General features: G+C 41.4%; 1 protein-coding gene across 8 annotated transcripts in view; it reads right to left on the bottom strand.

The window, feature by feature from the left end:
- Positions 1 to 13,281, bottom strand: part of LOC140188409 (semaphorin-4E-like) — a 177,177-nt gene that overhangs the window by 73,828 nt on the left and 90,068 nt on the right. For 3 of the 8 annotated variants that reach the window (XM_072244651.1, XM_072244647.1, XM_072244655.1), the window contains exons 1-2: positions 9,159 to 9,223; positions 2,330 to 2,405 (exon numbers count right to left, since the gene is read on the bottom strand). The exons of 1 other annotated variant lie outside the window; for it this stretch is intronic. The gene's annotated coding sequence lies outside the window, so the exon portion shown is untranslated. Of the gene's footprint in view, positions 1 to 2,329; positions 2,406 to 8,713; positions 8,855 to 9,158; positions 9,224 to 13,281 lie in introns of those variants that run through there. 4 more of the 8 variants (XM_072244648.1, XM_072244653.1, XM_072244654.1 and 1 more) reach the window with 4 other exon arrangements.

The following is a 13,281-nucleotide window of genomic DNA, read 5'->3' as shown; positions in this document are numbered from 1 at the left end:
CTGGTCCCTGAACTCCTCCATCCTGATCAAAAAGGCGCAACAGCACCTTTATTTCCTGCAGAGCTTCAAGGAAGCCCACCTCTGTCCCAGGATACCGACGGACTTTTACCGCTGTACCATTGAGAGCATACTCACCAACTGCATCTCAGTGTGGTATGGCAATTGTCCTGTATCAGACCGCAAAGCACCCTAGCAGGTGGTGAAAACTGCCCAGCGGATTATCAGCACCCAATTGCCCACCATTGAGAACATCTACCATAAACGCTGCCTGGGCAGGGCGAAAAGCATTATCTAGGATGCATCTCACCCTAACCGTGGACTTTTTACTCTCCTCCCATCTGGTAGGCGCTACAGGAGCCTCCGCTCCTGCACCAGCAGGCACAGGAAGAGCTTCTTCCCTGAGGCTGTAACCCTGCTGAACCTCTCATCACAGCACTAAGCAGTATTGCATCCGTATTGGACTGTCTTGGTACTTTTACATTTGTATGCTGTAGCACTTACTTCTTATTCGCAGTTATTTTGTAAATACTATTCTTTTGCACTTCTGGTCAGATGCTAATTGCATGTCACTGGCTTTGTATCTGTACTCGACACAATGACAATAAAGTTGAATCTAATCTAATCTAATATAAATGAAGATTTAAATTGACGAATTGTTTCAGGGTTGAAATGAACAATTTACAAATATCAGTACCTCTTCAAGATTCAAGATTGTTTAATGTAATTTCCAGCTCAGAAGTATAAAGGAGAACAAAATAATTATTACTCCAGATCCAATACAGCACAAATCAAAACACAATAAGATAAAGAACATAATAATAATAAAAAAACAATAAAGATAAATATATAAGATAGCTTATAAACTGTACATAGATTGGGTAGGTACAGGAGTGTCTGTACATTGACAGGAAATTGACAGGAGACGCAGTCGGCGATCACCTCTGATCTGGGCTGACATTTACGTGCCAGGCAGCACCTAATCAATTAGCTTGTTTATTTCGGCTTTATTCTTAAAGATGTGCTGGGGGTGTTCCGGCCACCGATGTATTCTTTGCGGCCCGGAGGTTGGGGACAACTGAATTACTGTATAAGTCACTTAGAAGTCAATAGCATCATAACATTTTAAGTTAAACACACAGCGCATATTTTCCTCGTATGAACATATAAAATCATTGCAACACACCAATATCGCTGAATCAGTGGGAGCCCTGGGCTTGTTTTCCTGCAACAACACAGTCCCATCGAGGGGTGATGGGAAACAGCGATACTCGAAGGGGGTTCCTTATATCCCATCTATTCCGTAATTTAGTTTTTGTTGCATTCATTGCAGAAAACTACACTTCGCAGAAATATGTTGGCAATGGAAGCAACATTTTCAGTGCTTTTGTGGCTATCTCAGGATATTCAGCCTTGACTTTGATCCAGAATACCGGCAGAGATGTTATGTCAAACATACTTTTCAGCCCACCATCATTTGCAAGCTCGAGGAGTTGATTTTTTTCCCGCATTGACATGGATGATTCACCGGGGACATTCACAAATGGGTCACGGACCCATTCCTTTGCACGTCTTGGGTCACTGATGACCTCCCGTGCTTTAAAATTCAACAGTGCGTGACAGGGATTGAGGAAAGGTGCAGCTGACTCATATCGTTTCATATCGTTTCCTCGCGGCCCGGTGGTTGGGGACCACCCTTAGCACGAAGAGAGACCAATCAGGATGCTCGCTCTTCCTCTCCCTCTCAAAAAAATCTATTTCCGGGATATTGTATATAACTTCCGGGCGTCAGGGAGCCACTATCAAAATGCGGGAGACTCCCGGAACTTCCAGGAGAGGTGTGATGTCTGGACATGAGCATTGATGTGCATTGTCCAGCTCTCTTCAGCCTCCACAGAAAGTAGAGGCATTAGTGTTGTGGGACCATCGGAGGATGTGTAAAATGTGGACTCTGGAGTTTGAAACTGCTTGTAGTTTCCACTGCTGTGCCACGATGTAAAGAGGGGTGTGAGTGGTGCAAGTTCTCCTGAAACTGATGACCATCTCCTTTTGTCTTGTTGACATTGAGGAAAAGGTTACTTGCTTGGCAGCAGACCTCGAGCTCTTCCACTTCTTCTTCTGACCATCTTTGGCCATGCAGTCATGTGTGAGCAGAGTGTACAGCAGTGGACTCAGCACACAGCCCTGGTGTGGGGTGGGAAGGGAACCATGTTGAGGATGATGGAGAGAGAGGAGCAATTGTGCATCTGACTACCTGAGGTCTGTTGGTTAGGAAGTCCAACACAGAGTTGCGCAGTGTAGTATTTACATTGTGGAGTAGGAGTTGGCTTACCAGGGTCTGTAGGACAATGGTGTTGAACGCCGAACTGAAATCCAGAAAACAGCATTCTGACACTTCTTCTGCAAATCTAAGTTTAACAACCAAGGCTATGTGTTAGAGAAGTTCCACTTCTACAATAGAAATGCTCTTTTCAAATTGGAGTTCAAGAGTTTTAAATGCTCACAATTTAAAGTTATTTTACTCCTTAGCCTGATCATGTACAGATCATGTACACACAAAAAGGAAGGAAAATCCACAAGAAATATAGGACAAAAGTCAAAGATGTGATGTAATCAGTCGGAGCAATGGTCAGAATTTGTTCCTATGAAGAGAGAGTTAGAGTCAGAACCAGCATGTGTCATGGAATTTGTTAACTTAGCAGCAGTTCAATGTGGGACATAATATAGAAGAAAAAATAAACAAATAAATAAATTACAGTCTCAAGTAAAATCAAGAGGTTGGGAAAGTGGGGGAGCTGAATGGTAGAGTCAGGTTAGGTATAAATTTACCAGGTCAGCGAAATTGGCATTCTTCTGCAGAAAAGTTTTTTAAAAACTCAGTTCTCCTGTTGTGTATTTACTACAGAACAGTTCGGAAAGCCTCAGATTCACAATTCTTTAAGTTAATTGTGCTCAATTCTTCTCTGGTGAAGATCAATGAGGGAAATTCTACTCCAGTTTACTATCTGGGCCACCGCTGCGAATTCCACCATTACATCTAAACAGACAACATGATTCATTCATTAGCCTAACCTGCAGAATTTTAGTCTGTGTGAAGTCGGTTGCAAGGACTGCTGAGAGGATAATTGGGGTCCCTCTTCCACCCATCTGAGATATTTATGAGGAGCACTGTGTATGTAGAGCCTTTAGCTTTGTCAAGGATCCCTCCCATCCGTCCCACAATCTCTTTGACCCCCTACCATCAGGCAGGAGCTACAACAGCATTAGGACAGTGACAGTTGAGATGAGAAATAGCTTCCTCCCCCAGGCCATGAGACTACTGAACTTCCTGCGACCATCCAGGTCTCATCACTAATGAATAGCCAGAGCATTATAAGGTTTACTTTTTAAACTTGTGTTGTAAGTACCCCTTACGCTAAATGTCAATCTTATGGAATACATCTTATTATTTATTAATTTATTTGAGGTAATATTACTTTATTTGTTGTGCATCAGTTATATGCATTGTGTTGTGCACCTTGGTTTAGAGGAACGCCGATTCGTTTGGGGTATATACAGTATATATATGGTTGAATGACAATCAGATCTCATTAAGATTGGGTCCAAACACAGACAATAGAACCAAATTCTGAAGGCAAGGCGAGTTGTGGCCAAACAAATAGTATTTAGTTTCACAGTATAATATTAAATCAATGAGAAGTGTGGAAAGGAGGGAAAACATCTTAAATGGCTTGCTTTATAACCGTTACAAGGAACATGAGTTTACTTGTTGGGGACTGATCACCTCAACCCCAGAACATCGTGGGTCTTTGAGATGGATCTCCTAACCCAACTATATTTAACTGCATTTCATTGATCAGAATTTTTATGTTCAAAGGACTGCATAACATCCAGCTTCACACAGAACTCCTCGATAATGAAGTAGTCCATTCTTGCCCGGATGGATAAGTGGAAAGTAATGCTTGTATCACAATGACCATTATGAAAAACTGAATCCAACAATCTTCACATGATATTCAAAAGAATTAGCCAAATCCATCATTATTAATACCTTATATGCCAGGTGATACCAAACCAGATTAGGAATAGTATGGCTGTGCAATAAATAGCACTGCCGCCTTACAGCCCCTGTCGCCCAGGTTTAATCCTGATGGGAGTTTATGCATTGTCCATTACTGTACAATTTCTTCCTAGGCCAAGAAGATTAATTATCTACTATAAACTGCTTATAATGTGGAAGGGTGGCAGGAGAATCAGGTGTGTAGGAGTTGATGAGCAGGCAGGAGGGGAAAATGGGATTAATGCTTGATAGTCAACATGAAACTAATCAAAGCTTCAAGACCTTGGTCGCAATACTTTCTTGTGCAATTGGATTCTCGATGTTCTCACTTGCAGACCCTAGTTAGTTCGGATTGGCAACAACATCTTTTCCACAAACTCCATCATCACAAGTGCACCACAAGGCTGTGTGCTTCGCCTTCTGCTCTCCTCGCTTAACACTTATGACTGTGGGGCCGAGCACAGCTCCAAAGCCATATTTAAATTTGCCGATGATATCACTGTCAATGGCCAAATCAAGGGTGATGACGAATCAGAATATAGGAGGTGGATTGAAAATCTGTTTGAGTGGTACCACAACAAAAACTTCTCACTCAATGTCAGCAAGACCAAAGAGCTGATTGTTGACCTCAGGAGGAGGAAACTGGAGGTCCATGAGCCAGTCATCCTCAGGGGATCAGAGGTGGAGAGAGTTAGCAACTTTAAATTCCTCAGTGTTATCATTTCAGAGGATCTGTCCCAGGCCCAACACATAAGTGCAATTACAAAGAAAGCATAGCAGTGCCTCTATTTCTTTAAAAGCTTGCAAAGATTCAACATGATATCTAAAACTTCGACAAACTTCTATGAGAAGTTTGGAGAGTATATTGACACAGCCTGGTATGGAGACACCAATGCCCTTGTATGGAAAAGCCTACTAAAAATAGTGGATACAGCCAGTCCATCATGGTTAAAGCCCATCTCACCAATGAGCACATCTATACAGAGTACTGTCGCTGGAAAGCAGCATCCATCATGAAGGACCACCCAACATCCCAGCTATGCTCTCTTCTCACTGCTGCCAGCAGGAAGGAGGTACAGGAGCCTTAGGACCCATACCATCAGGTTCAGGAACAGTTATTACCCCTCAACCATGAGGATCTTGAACCAGTAGGGATACCTTCACTGACCCCTTCACTGAACTGTTCCCACAAATTATGGACTCACTGTCAAAGTCTCGTCATCTCATATTCTCCATATTTATTGCTTATTTATTTATTATTATTGTCTCTTTTTTTGCTTTCTTTTTGTATTTCCACAGTTTGTTGTTTCTTGTACACTGGTTGTCCACCCTGTTGGTACAGTCTTTCATTAATTCTATTATGGTTATTGGATTTATTGAATATGAAAATGAATCTCAGGGTTGTATATGTTATCATATATGTACTTTGATAATAAATCTACTTTCAACTTTGGATTCAGTGGGCCATGAGGCTTGTTTCCATACTGTCTGATGTGCTAACAGAAGCACTACTTTTGCAGAAGTAGTCTGGGGTAAAAGGCAACAACTGAGCTTCTACACAAATAAGAACATAAGAAATAGCAAAAACAAGAGAAAATCTGCAGATGCTGGATCCAAGCAGCAGAAGTAAGCACACTGCTGTTTATGGACCTTCTGTTAAAAAAAACAGCCCTCCACTATGACCAAGTCAATTTTATACCCAATTGTCTAGTTTACACTGGATCCCTTGTGATCTCCCCTTCAGGGCCAGCCTACCATGCCAGATATTATCAAAATCCTTGCTAAAGTTCAGGTAGATAGCATCTACCACACTGCCCTTATCTCCTCTTCAAAATACCTAAGCAAATTTGAGAGACACGATTTCCCACACACAAAGGCATTCTGACTATCCCTAATCAGCTCTTTGTCTTTCCAAGTGCAGACAGATCACATCTTTCAGATATCCTCTGGTAACTTTTCCGCTATTGAAGTTAGGCTTGCCAGCCTGTAGGATACTGGCTTGTCCCTGCAGTCCTTTTTAAATAAAAGCATAACATTAACCACCTTCCAATTTTCTAGTATCTCGCATACACTGTAGCTAGGGAAGGTACAAAAATCTCTGCCAGAGCATCAACAATTTCTTTCTTTACTTCCTATAATGTCTTAGGATGCATTTCATCAGGACTTGTGGGTTTATCCGTTTTTATGCACCGTTTTGACAGAACTAATACACTGTATTCCCAGGCATCACTTCTGTAAAGTCCCTAATTTCTATCACTTTCTGTTTACAGCCCAACAAGCCTGTTCTGCACTGCCCAATTACACCCATGTGATCATTTAAACTACCAACCCATATGTCTTTGATCGATAGATAGATAGATAGATATACTTTATTGATCCCGAGGGAAATTGGGTTTTGTTACAGCCACACCAACTAAGAATAGAGCATAAATATAGCAATACAAAAACCACAAACAATCAAACAACAAAATGCAAACTCTGCTAGATGGAAGTAAGTCCAGGACCAGCCTATTGGCTCAGGGTGTCTGACCCTCCACGGGAGGAGCTGCAAAGTTCAATGGCCACAGGCAGGAACAACCTCCCGTGATGCCCAGTGTTGTATCTCGGTGGAACATGGCTGGAGTCCAACAGCAAAAAGTTCAATATCTGGTCTACAAACACGTTCCTCGATTGTAATATGACCAGGATTGCACCATCCATTGTTAACCAGAACAGTAAGCCCCCAACTCCTTTACGCTTACCGCTCTCAGTGCACTTCCAGTCAGCCCAAACAGACTGGAAGCCATCCATGGAAAAGTATGATTGGGTATGTGGAATGTGAAAGAAAACTAGAGCACCCGGAGGAAACTCACATGGTCACAGGGAGAATGTACAAACTCCTTACAGACAGTGGCAGAATTGAATCTGAGCTGCTGGTGCTATAATACTATTTTGCTAACTGCTGGGCTACAGTGCTACCTTAAACATGGAGTGAAATGTATTAGTTGCATCAATAACCATCACAGACCAAGGATGAGCAGGGGACAGCGTGCAAGTGTCACCATCCTTTAGGTGCCAATTCTGCATGCCCACAACTTACTAACCCTTTCCAGTACATCTTTGGAATATGTGAAGAAACCAGAGCATCTGGAGGAAACCCACGCAGTCATGGGGAGAACATACAAACCCCTTACAGACAGCGGCAGGAATTGAAACCTGATCTTCTGATTACTTGTGGTGTAAAGTCTTATGCTGCTATGCTACTGTGTTGTTACCTTCTCTACAGTAAATACAAGTGCTCACTTAAAACTTCACACATCTCTTGTAGCTCAAAATATAGCCAACTATGCTGATCCTTGAGAGGAGCTATTCTCTCCCTAGTTATCCATTTGCTATTAGGATTCTCTGCTAACTGATATGTCAAAGATATCATGTGTCCAATTTGTCTAATTTCCTTCCTACATATTTTGTTACCAATGTGCTGGAGTCTATTATCATGGAAGAACTGGCTGTTGATTTAGGAAAGCTTAATGCAATAAGTCAATGTGGTTTTATGAAAGATAAATCATATTAGAAAAATTATCCTGTTCTGACGAAGGGTCTCAGCCTGAAACATCAAATGTAACTCTTCCTATAGATGCTGCCTGGCCTGCTGCATTCACCAGCATTTTTTGTGTGTGTTGCTTGAATTTCCAGCATCTGCAGATTTCCTCATGTCTGCGTTAGAAAAATTAGCTTGAGTCTTCTCCAGGATCTATAAAGTAAATTCTACAAAAGCACATTCTATAGATCCAGTGTGTATTTGGATTTTCATAAAGCATTGAAGGGTGCCACAAGCAGGCTGGTGCCTTTTAGATTTACCAAAACTGGTTCAATGTCAAGTGAGTCATGTTCTGCCTGATGTGGTAGACTGGAGAAACAAAACTTACTGGAAAAGAAGTCACAAAGTATGCTGGCAGAGTTATTTAAATGTATGTTAGACTAGCCAAGTAGAAATTATTCCCGTCAACAGAGTGGCCAAGAATTAAAGGACAAAGAGCGAAGGTGATTGGCAAAAGAACAAAAAGTGACACGAGGAAAAACATTTTTTGGAAAAGTCTAGGTTCACTACCACAGATTGTAGTGGTGACAGATTCAATGGTAATGTTCAAAAGGAAGCAGAATAAGTAACTGATAGGAAATAATCGATAGGACTATGGGAGAAAGGTCTAGCTTAATTCCTTTCGTATGGAAGCAGTATAGGGTCAGGAACCTTTGTCAATTGTGTGCCCCTAGAAACTTTCTAATTTATCTGACAGAACAAACAATTCAGTATTTTATTAGAACGGGAACATCTTCGACAATGTAACACACCCTCTCTGTCGCGCACTGGAATCTCAGCTGGATTTTCTTTTGTTTTCAAACCTCCTGGAATGGTCCCGAACCCGTAAATTTCTGATTTGGTGGCGAGTGGTTGGTCAAATAAGTCACAACTAAATGGGTCCACATCAGCTATTGCACATCTCAGTACAACTGTCAGACCAATCCAAACACTGGAAGCTGGCTGTCCACCCTCACAACAGAAGAAATACACTGGTAGTAGCTCGGCAGAAGTCCCTCCAGCCCAGCACTGAAGTCGCCGCTTGGCTGCCCATGCCCAACATTTTGAAGTAACAGCGTCGCTTAACAACTACTTACCAACGCGATCGGTAAAGTGGAGTAACATTTGAGTCAGAAACGCTGTGATCTCCCTCAGGTTACGGCTATCCGAGTCGATATCGTCGAATGAAGCCGTCTTCCGCCCAAAGCCTTCTCGCAGTGCCCTGCCCTGCCCTGCCCTGCCCTGCCCTGCCCCTCGCCTAGTGGCACCAACGGCTGGGCACGCGATGCCAACCCAACGGCCAGAGCTCGGGGAGGACGAGCGCTGGCCACGCTGGGCAGTGACTCCGGCGTCCGCCCACAACATTAGGCATCGACATCCCATTTTGCAGCGTAACTTTCGTCTCAAACTTTTAGTTATATATATTAAAAAAAATTCCCAGCCCTCTTCACCTGAGACAGGTAAATCATATATCAACAGGAAGGTATTTGTTTATGTCTTTTGTGATTGATTTATCATTTACTCCAATTTTTTACAACTTACATTTGGATTCCGAGTCAGAAGAAAACTCTTGCAACTTCCACCAAGCCTTCGTAATTGAGTTTTGAACAAGAGCAAAGTCCAGTGGAAAGGGTTCCCATGATTCAAACTGTTGGAGAAACCTGGCGACAATTGGGGGTGGACTTGACACGCCATCAACTGGCGAGAGACCGAATTTTGTCCTGGATTGCGGGATTCGATTAAATTAGTTGGGTTGTAAATATCTTGGTTCTTGATCCTCCAAAATATTCCGCATAGAATTTAAAATGGAGGTGGCGGAGGGTGGGCTTAAGAAGGAGATTTTTGAAGAAGAAAAGCTGCCTTAAATTTAGTTGGGTTTGGTTGTGTGACTGTGGTAGGATGCTTTAATTGTGCGGGGGCAAATGAATTGCTGTACACATCTGACTTGGTAGTCAGTATTTCAAACTGAGTTGAGTGCGCTCGTCTGCTCCTAGTAGGTTTGGGTTTGATATGGGATTGCTAGTCTATGTAGAGCTGACCATTGGACATTTTGTAAAAACAGGTCAGGCGGTGTGCTTCACGTCTACCTTGATATACTGGCCAATTTTTTAAAAATGGGGTTTATCAAGAAGAAAATTTCCGTGGATAGTGTAATTCTAAAATTCAAAACAGAATGCTTGAGTCCTTTATCTAAGAAAAGATCTGTTGGCACTGGAGAGGGTTCGGGGGTTGGGGGAGTTGTTCACGAGATCCCAGGAACGAAAGGGTTAACCTATGAGGAGTGTTTGTTGGCTCTGGGTCTGTGCTCACTAGAGTTTAGAACAGGGGTCGGCAACCTTTTCGCCTCTGTGGGCTGGATCGTATATTAATGAGCAGACGGTGGGCCAGATAAATGCCATAAAAAACTTGAAATATGGGAATTATCCATTTAAATATATCTAGGTATGTTTTGCCTCAAATTAATGAATAACACATGCTAGAAAATCATTTGTGTTTAACCAAGGATGCCAATTAGTAATCAAAGAACTCAGTTTAGTTTTTCTGTCCCATCATTGCTGGTGCCCCATCAGTTATGATGCCAATTAGCTTCGACACATTAAGTTTCATTTCTGACATTATTTTCAGCAAAGCTTCAAAAATGTCTGCCCCAGTAACTGTGTCCTTCATAGGAATTAGTGGAATAAACTCTTCAAAAATTTGAAAAGTTGAGGGCACTCCACACACAAACACTGCAAGTTGAGCAGTGTCTCTCAAGTCTGTACTCCCATCAAGTGCAATTGAAAAAAAAATGCAATTTGTTGCAGGCATCCCTTAAACAACTTTTAGCATCTGCTGACATTTCTTCAACTCACCGTGTGATCGTTCTTGCTGACAGGCTGATAGATGCAAATAAAGATTTCTTTTCAGGACAAACAATATCCACCAATGCCAGTAAACATTCTTTGACAAACTCTCCATTTGTAAGAGTTCTTTTCTGCAATACGTTTTGAGGCTTCATAGCTGGCACAGATATTTCCTTCATTTTCATCTTTAAATCTTTTTATTAATTATTGTTGAAAATCAACAACAAAGAAAATTACATCAAGATAATCAAGACAACATATCCATATGTAAAATAAGAGTTAAACTATCAACCACACTGAACAATATGTCAATAATAATTTAAAAAAACAAAATGTTAAAGCTATTTTTTTGGAAAAAGGAAAGAAGGAAAAAAGAACCCCTACTATCTAAAACAAAAAAAACCCTGATAACAAAAAAAATGGGGGGAAAAAACCCATTTGGAGCACAAACCCGGAACTATACGCCATACAAGCTTCGGTAAAAAAAGACATCATTCCGCCAACCAATCCATATACCCAAGCATCAGAAAAGGATCATCTTAATTAACTCAAATTAAATGATAATAATGGGCAAAAGACCCCCATCTTTTCTCAAAATCAAATCTAGGATCAAAAGTTCGACTTCTAATTGTTTCCAAACTAAGACATAACATCACCTGAGAGAACCATTGTATCAAAGTGGGAGCAGAGGCATTTTTCCATTTTAATAAAATAGCCCTTCTAGCCAATAACGTGACAAATGCAATTACGTGTTGGTCTGATATAGAAATACCCTGAATATATTGAAGAATTATACCAAACAAAACTGTCAATTTATTTGGTTGTAAATTGATTTTTAAAGCTTTAGAAATTGTAGAAAATATAGATTTCCCCAAAACTGTTTCAATACAGGACACGACCAAAACATATGTGTCAATGTAGCTATCTCAGTTTTACATCTATCATACTGACTATTTACATTAGGAAATATTTTAGACAATCTCTCCTTTGTCAAATAATAACGATGTACAATTTTAAATTGAATTAGAGAATGACTGGCACAAATCGAAGAAGAGTTGATCAACTTCAAAATTCACAACCAATCCTCTGTTATCAAGGTCATGTTAAGCTCCCTTTCCCAATCTTGCTTAATCTTAAGTAAAGGATAGTTATCCTGTTGTAATAGTAAATTATAAATTTTCCCAATAAAACCCTTCACTAAAGGGTTCATTTCCTTCATTTTCACTGCTTTTTTGGCACTCAGCGTCTACCTTCCTGCGTTTTGCATTCATTGCCATTGGAATTTACTTCTTTGGAAACGCGAGTTATTCAACAAGTATTGAAGCACACGTAAATATCTGGACATTTAGCGTGGATTTCTTGTTAAAACACAGTGACGCTACATCTGTTTACAAATTTGAATGATCCCATCTGAAAACCTGCGTGTGCACAGAGAGTATCTAATACATATTAATAAGGCAGTCTGCCTTCCCGTCATTCGTATACAGTATACCAGTGTTTGGTTTGGAATAAAATGGAACCTGGGACCAGTGTAACAAGACGCAATGCATGTCCATCAGTGTGGTCGCGTGAAACACTCAGAATAAGGAAAAATTGCTCACGGGCCAGATAAGCATAGTATATCAATATTTGCTCGCGGGCCGGTCAAAATACCTCCGCGGCCGTAGGTTGCCTACCCCTGGTTTAGAAGAATGGGGGGGGGGGGGAGAATAATTCAAACCTATCAAATATTGAAAGGCCTAGATAGAGTAGATGTGGAGAGGATGTTTCCTGTAGTGGGGAAGTCTGGGACCAGAGGGCACAGCCACGGAATAGAAGGACGTCTCTTTAAAACAGAAATGAGGAGGAATTTATTTAGCTAGAGAGTGGTGAATCTGTGGAATTTATTGCCACAGACTGCTTTGCAGGCCAAGTCATTTGGTATGCTGTATTTAAATTGGAGATTGATAGGCTCTTGATTAGTAAGGTTGTCAAAGGTTATAAGAACACAAGAAATAGGAGCAGGAGTAGGCCATCTGGCTGTCACGCCTGCTCTGCCATTGAATAAGATCATGGCTGATCTGGCCATGGACTCATCTCCACCTTCTTGCCTTTTCCCCATAACCCTTAATTCTCCACTATGCAAAAATCTATCCAACCTTTTCTAAATATATTTACAGAGGTAGAGAATTCCACAGATTCACCACTCTCTGGGAAAAGCAGTTCCTGCTCATCTCCTTCCTAAATCTACTCTCTTTAATCTTGAGGTTATGTCCCCATGCTCTCGTCTCACTTATGAGTGGAAACAACTTTCCTGCCTCTACCTTATCTATCCCTTTCATAATTTTATATGTTTCTATAAGATCTCCTCTCATTCTTCTGAATTAGACCATAAGACCATAAGACAAAGGAGCAGAAGTGGGCCATTCGGCCCATCGAGTCTGCTCCGCCATTTTATCATGAGCTGATCCATTCTCCCATTTAGTCCCACTCCCCTGCCTTCTCACCATAACCTTTGATGCCCTGGCTACTCAGATACCTATCAATCTCTGCCTTAAATACACCCAATGATATGACCGCCACTGCTGCCCGTGGCAACAAATTCCATAGATTCACCACCCTCTGGCTAAAAAAATTCCTTCGCATTTCTGTTCTGAATGGGCGCCCTTGAATCCTTAAGTCATGCCCTCTCGTACTAGACTCCCCCATCACGGGAAACAACTTTGCCACATCCATTCTGTCCATGCCTTTCAACATTCCAAATGTTTCATTCTTCTAAACTCCAAGGAATACAGTCCAAGAGCGGACAAATGTTCCTCATATGTTAACCCTCTCATTCCCGG

This window comes from Mobula birostris, chromosome 26, assembly GCF_030028105.1.
Source record: "Mobula birostris isolate sMobBir1 chromosome 26, sMobBir1.hap1, whole genome shotgun sequence".
Taxonomy (NCBI): domain Eukaryota; kingdom Metazoa; phylum Chordata; class Chondrichthyes; order Myliobatiformes; family Myliobatidae; genus Mobula; species Mobula birostris.
Note: the sequence above shows the minus strand (reverse complement) of the source record. Positions and strands in the feature narration are given on the sequence as shown.